Below are 7,886 nucleotides of genomic sequence, written 5' to 3'. Positions count from 1 at the left end.
AATTTATTTGTTGTTTGTTTTCGGCGCTTTTCTGGTTTCAGAGTTTTTCTCGAGTGCAGTCGCTGCTGCGTCAACCGCTTGGCTAGAATTGTATCGCACAACTAATTAAGTGCGACCAGCGCGCGCGCGTCTTAATAATAAACAGCGACGTTCGCGTCGCTGTCGCCGTCGCCGCTGGCATCGCAGTCGACGTCGACGTCGCTGGCAGCGTTAAAGGCGTTATTGGTAATGCTTCTCTGTATTATGAAGAGTTTATCTCTGCTTGGCGTGCAGTCAGGTCCGAACACTTGACAACATTTTCGTTTTCGCTTTCAGTTTTTTTTTTTCTTGATTTTTTTTTTTTTTTTTATTTTTGATTTTCGATTTTTGATTTTTGATTTGTTTTTGCTGTGTGTGCGATGCGCAGGTGTGCAGCGGTGTGTGTGTGTGTGTGTGCGTGTGTGTCGCTTCTTTTTGGTATCGCATTGTCGCATTGGTCGTCGTTCTTATGTTCGTTGATACCCTGCATAAAAAGACTTACATAGGGTAGATTGAAATCATGCAATTATATTGATCAGACAAAAGGGGGCGTTAGCTGGTTCGTTATAGTCAAGTTCGTCTGTTTTACCAACGAAACCATCAAGGCTAGACTCGAACATCAAATGATTTATGCATTTTATGCTTGTTTCTGTTTATCGATAACAATACCGATTCTATACAAATCGATAATTATCGATTTACAGTTTCTCATTTGTAAAATATATCCCGGAGTATAGTTGAGCTAGGCACGCCAGTTGAAGTTGACTCCAGATAATACCTAGCTATTTCTAGCCAAAGTCGATAATTATCGATTTACAGTTTATGATTAGTTAAACTAATCTTGGAGTATATTAGAGCTAGGCACACGAGATATAACATAAGCAGGTTTTACTTAGCTATTTTAGTTTACACCCAAATCGATAAATATCGATTTCACATCCTTAAGCATAGCACAGAACTTTTATTGACCAGATCTTCCTTAACAGCTATTAAGGTGCTTGCATAGCATACACTGTTCAAGTTAATTTTATAGTTTTGCCAAAATCGATAACTATCGATTTGAGCACATTTCACAGATCACAATTGCCAGGCACAACAAGTTAATCGCTCGTGCACACGCAAACCAAATTTGTGCCCTACACCTTAGAAAATCCACGCAAGATTTTGCTGTTAATAAGAAAAAGATATTCCAAATTTTTAAAAAAATGTTGGCACAAGTTTTAAAGAGTGTTGCATACAAGCCTATGCAGCAAATTTTTGCGGCGTATATATGTATATATATATATATATAACAGAATGTTACACAACAATTAGCTTAGGTTTCAGCTTGTTACAGCAAATCTTTGATTTGTAGAGGGCAGCCGCTAGTCGATCAACCGCAACAGCTTTTAGCTGCAGCACTCAATTACACACACGCTCACACACACACACACACATATATACACATGCACGCTGAGAGCAGAGTTTGTAACGTGTACTCATTAATAGAGAAGTTACCGTTCTGATAAGAGCAAAGGAAAACAACAATTGCAGCGACAGTTTATCAATCTACAGCCGGCAGTCAGAAGCCGCGCAGCTCAAGCTCATTTGTATGCGAGGCGCGAGTGTGTGTGTGTGTGTGTGTGTGTGTGTGTGTATGTGTGTGTGTTGTAATGTAAGCAATTGAAACACTTTGGGTATTTTCATGCTTAACTGGAAACTTCGTATTTAGAGCTATTTATAGGGCTCACGTGCTGAACAGATTGATCGCTGATCACTGATCACTGATCACTGATCGCTGTTCTCGCAGTTCTCGCAGTTCTCGCAGTTCTCTGGCACGTCTAAGCATTTCACTTTCGTATATGCATATATGAATAGTTGATGTGTGCATTTAGCGATCCTGATCAACAGTTTTGCCAATTGTGATCAGCGATCGGAACGCGTCAAGCAATTTTCCATTAATTGCTTTGAGTGTTTGATTGTACTTCCCTGTGCTTGGGCAAAGTTCAGCTGTGCTTTTACCATTTGTAACACTCTCGATTTAGCAATAGACGACGATCACTGATCACTGATCACTGATCACTTATCACTGATCACGGCGAACGCCGATCAAAACTGCTGTCTCAGTATGCATATATACTCAACAATTTCTATCCAACTTGGGGGGATTAACTATTTTTGCTTTCATTCAAAAAAAAAATGATTAAAACAGCTTACACATGTTTGTAATATACGTAATTGGCAAAAGACAAGGCCCAAGTAGTTTATTTATTTATATAATAAACATCCTATATCTATATAATAAGTGCGAATTATAATCGAACCCTTTGCATTAATTTGCCTAAATAAATCTTAAAGTGCATGGGACTTTTCTCAATATGTAGATCTTATCGAACGACTAGCGGGCATTACCTGATTTTGTCAACATTTTCAATTATTATCTTATTTGTATGCTCCGCAATGGTAAAGAAGGGTATAATGATTTTATGATAGTGTATGTTACACTCAGATGGAAGTCTCTTCGATTCCATATTGCCCATCCATCTGGGTTTGCTTGTTTCGTTTTCCACAAGATTTGTAAGCTTATCGAACAAAAAATTAACATTAATCACATCAAAAAAGGTTTTACCCATTTCTAGACAACATTTTCCGGGAATCATTCAGTCTCTTAGTCTTATAGAGCTTTATATATATGCAGAAATAACGCTTAACCCCTCTTAACCCTACACAAAAAAAAGATTTTGCACTATCGAGTCAGATATTCGGAACTAGTTCCGAGTGAATTTTATACTTTCTTTTGGGGAACCAAACGTCTTCTTAAAGAAACTATATATCTCTATTCCCAAATAGCTCTATACGCAAATAACTTTAAGGAAGGAATCAGTTTATAAATGGGATTTTTTGTGGAAAAATGTTTTTTGTTTTTGGAAACAATCGGCGCTTTATCATGTTACCAAAAAATTGATTATTAAATGAATTATAAAAATTAAAAATCCTTAAAAAAACTTGTTTCGTTTTTTAATAAGTCAACTGGGTTTTCATCTTAGTGACTTGGTTAGGTTACTCTTGTGGGGGTTGACTTCTTAATCCTAAGATTCAAGTTGCAACTATAAGCCTATCCCAGTCTTACGCTTAAAGATCATTAATTCTAATGAAAGCTAATCAAACATATTCCTAGCCATATTGGATCGAAGAGATGTTAGCCTAGACAACCGCAGAGCCCCATACTTTGATGACAAACGAACATATACATTTAAGACTTCTGAATAACTCCCCAACGACATCTGAATAACTCCCCATAGTTCAAACAATAAAGTACAGCTCCTTTGACATTTCCAACTGCCTTCACTTCTGATTCTGATTCTTCACTTCATAATTCCTTGTGGTACACCCCATTTCTCATATCAGACTCGAGATTAATGCAGCATTAAAGTTTTATGAACTTGTAACATCGGGGGGTTTTTCGAAAATCTTGAGTGAATTGTCCCTATGAGTCATTTAGGGATGAACCTATTTTGTGCATTGGAAAATCTTACGATTGATTTTTTGTTCAATAAAGTTTCTTAATCACGAGTTTGCTTTTGATAGGTTTATTTTTTTACTTTATACTGATAATAAAGTATAATTTTTACCAGAGTATTACCAACTAGTTAATGCCCTTCCCAGCTTTTAAAAGCAGTTTTGCTTTGTTTTTGGCTGCGACTTAAGATTGGGAATGGGAGTTATAAGCGGTTCGTAGTCAGATCTCAGGATCTTTGTGGGCCAGGCTCTTGGAATTTAATATGCAAGCTGCAAATCTGATATAAAAACAAATACCAAAGAGTTTCAGAACATACGCCTCGCGGAATGTGAGGTAAATCGTCACTATGCGACCTGCATGCCGACAAAATACGTAATACCTTGTATACACACATCATTGTACGGAATGCGTTTATTTTTATATATTCTTTTATCATATCTGAGAGATTGGCGGACAATCAAATCAGCACGCTTCTTCTGCTCATTGATTAATATTGTACTTTTTGTTTGTGTCCATAATACTCGTTTGATTTCCAAATTTGCTGCCGTCTTTCACTATGGACGTCATTCTTGTTATGGCGCCACAAATCGCACGCGTTGCGACGTCATGTCTTCCGAAACAATGGCGTAGTCGCCGTTATTCCATGCCATATATCAATTTTGGTTAAAGAACATTTGAATTATAAGCCCCCAAGAGCTGTAGAAAACATGGGCATATAACACTGATAGACAGTTTAAGTGCCGGACTTAACTGGCAATCAATGCCCTGATCCCTACAATTTACTAGATGTCTGCCAACCGAGAGATATGTCTATCAAGGATTTCTATATTCATTTTTAGCACTTTTTTATGTCAGAGGTATACTTAATAAAAGATCTTGAGAGTGAATGAGAGGCTGTAAAAAAGTAAAATTATTGGGTTTACTAGGAAACCGAAAGATATGTCTATCAAAGATATGTATATATATATTAGATATTATAAAAGATCTTAAGTCTGAAAGAGAAGCATGTAGGAAGTGTAAATATATATATATTGATCTACTCTATATGGTATGTGATATATGTTATATTCTCTAGGTAATCAAGATTATAGATGTCTGCAAAACGAGAGATATGTCTATCAGGGATTTCCATATTCATTTTCAGGACTTTTTTATGTCCGAGGTATACTTTATAAAAGATCTTGAGTGTGAACGAGAGACTGTAGAAAATTTAAATATATATATATCGAACTATGATGTACTATATAAGGTTAAGGATATAGGTTATATTAGGAAACCGAAAGATATGTTTATCAAATATATCAATATCAATATTCAGTATTATTCAAGCTGAGTCTGAAAGAGAAGCATGTTGGAAGTGTAAATATAACATATATATGTATATCGATCTGTGATATACTATATATGGTATGTGATATATGATATATTCTCAAGGCAATCCCGACAATTTTTTAGATGTCTGCAATTGGAAAGATATGTCCATCAAAAATTTCTATACTGATATTCAGTACTTTTTTTATGCTATACGCATATATGATAATAGGTCTTAAATGTGAAAGATTGATCTATAATATACAAAATGCAATATATATGGTATATGATATATAATATAGCTAACTGATGCTTTCATACGATTAAACTAAGCCTTTTGGCGTACACTCAAACAACGAGATATGAACATTTGGTAACAGGAATTCTTATCTTGCGGTGAAAGATTTTATTTGCGGTTCGAAGAGTTCGTGACAAGACAAAGTTGCGCAGACTTCGATCTAGATGTCAATTTCTATACAAAGTTGAACAGATATTATAAGATACAAATTTGAACACTTGGATTCCCTGGATTGATTAATTTATGTTTGTTAGCCATAAATCATTCTAAATTTCTCGGAATCGCGCCACAATTTCATTTCTTATCTAAAGATCTATAAATGAAGAAATTGCAAAAAAATGTTCAAAAATCTTATATTGTTTCGATTAATTGAAAGTGTTCAGATTTATGCCCGAATTGACACTGGACTATGAATATTATTCCTCCTGTATATTGATTTTGTCATGCTAATTTATGGGCGCTACTTAATCGGGCCCCTAGCCCAAAAACCCGAAATAAAGCAACACGCGTAAACGCCACAGTCATTGGTTGGATCAGATCAGTCCGATAAGATCGGTTCATAAAAAGCCACCCACACATAATCAAAATTCATTTAGAGTCAGCGGCAATTATGGTTAAGATTGATCTAATCCAACGAAACCGGCTTTGTTCGGTTTGGCCGATGTGGTCATATTTTAATAATATGATATTATAAGATTATATTATAAGATTGGTATTGGTTTAATCAGCCTTTGGCCTCCCATTTTGTTTCCATTCTTGTACAGCGATTATCAGAGGCAGAGCCAAAAAAAGAAATACTCAAAGCTGACATTGTAGATGGGCTCTCATCAAGATTAGCGCACACTTCAGGCGACTTAGCGTCGAACCAGCACCCACACAAAATTTTCAATTAACGATTATGGTCACGAGTTTCCCCATAAAGTGCTGTTGCCTTAGTCCTTATCGACCGATTTGCGAAATCGTGTGTTGACCATTGATTAGGTACGCGCAGAAAGTGTATGTTCACTTCTTATTGCATTTCACGGTATTCGCCGAAAGTTGTCTTAGTGCTGCAAATAAATTTGATCTGTTCCAACATACGAGAACTTGCATACCAAATTTCAAGACAATAGCTTTTACAGTTCCCGAGTTCGGTGAGATTGTACAATTTGCTAGCTGGATATAGGGCTGAATTGACCTCATTATTGAATGCATATTAAACCAAGCCTTTTCTCTAATAAATTCTGTGTTTCTTAACCGATCTGTATGCAGTTTTTATATACTATTCTAGAAGCTATATGACAAATTTTGGTAACTCTAGCTCTTAAGACCTGAGAGATTAGCTCAAAAAACATGATTTCGATATCGATTTCTATCGATTGCTTGAAAACGAGGCAACTTATCGATAATGGAAAATAAACAAGTTCTGCGCGGGCACTAGAAGGACCTACGTTCTAAATTTCAGGTCTGTAGCGCTTCTAGGTTGCGAGATCGACGCATTCATACATACGGACAGACGGATAGACGGCCGGACAGACAGAAGGACATGGCTAGCTCCGCTCGGCTATTGCTGCTGATCAAGAATATATATACTTTATGGGGTCGAAGATGTCAACTTCTTTCTGTTACAAACATTTGCACAACTATCTTATATTCTTTTTACCCATTTTAAATGGGTACAGGGTTTAAAAATCTGCCTAAGCATTATTTTTTTGAAAGTAATATTTCTACCAAGCCTTTTTGTATTCTTTACGTAAATTTCTTTTTATGTTGATAAAATACACGAATACCAATGTGATGGAAATCTGATTTTTGAATCAATTTTAATAAATGTCATCAACTTGGACGGGCTCGTGCCCGAGTTAATGCGTAAACCACTTGCGAATTATAGACACACGAACATAAATAGTTAAATTGTATTCGGACTCTTATCTTCTTATTATATACAGTAACGAGAGCCGCTTCAGTTCGAAATCTAAAACGGAACCCTTTTGTGACATGCACATTCCAAATATTTCCATCTATATCTGATATATGTGTACTATAGCTTGGAGTATCTATATCTGTTCTGATTTTCAAATGGTGCGTACGAAATACTTATCAATAATATAAATTATACACACACACACAGTGGCACTTATCTAAATATATATATATATATATATATGCATATGTATCTGCAATGACAATGACAATTCGAGTAGCTGTCCCGATATCGCAAAACCACCTCTAATTGACGTCATCGATTGCGATTGTCTACTACACACACCTGCACATGCTCATATAAAGATAGATGCGTCAATCTGTATAACAATATGGCGGACAGTGCTCACAATTCAATTAGGTACATATTTAAAAAGAAGAAAGACATAGGAAAATTAGTTAGAAAGCGAAATATATAGTAGTTTGTCCTGACTGATTGATTGATTGAAAACCCCAAAGCCTTAAAACTGTTAGGCCTGATTGATTGACTGACTGATTGATTGGTGATCAATACAAACCTTAAAACTGCTTGTCCTGACTGACCGATTGATTGGTGATCAACACAAAACCTTTAGATATATAGTAAAACTGTTTGTTCTGACTGATTGATTGGTTGAAAACCCCAAAGCCCTAAAACTGTTAGGCCTGATTGATTGACTGACTGATTGACTGACTGATTGACTGACTGATTGACTGACTGTTTGACTGACTGATTGACTGACTGATTAATTGGTGATCAATATAAATCTTAAAACTGCATGTCCTGACTGACCGATTGATTGGTGATCAACACAAAAC

This window comes from Drosophila montana, unplaced genomic scaffold (genome assembly GCF_035044405.1).
Source record: "Drosophila montana isolate Dmon_TW-CO22-7 unplaced genomic scaffold, ASM3504440v1 contig_2106_1, whole genome shotgun sequence".
Lineage (NCBI taxonomy): Eukaryota > Metazoa > Arthropoda > Insecta > Diptera > Drosophilidae > Drosophila > Drosophila montana.
Note: the sequence above shows the minus strand (reverse complement) of the source record.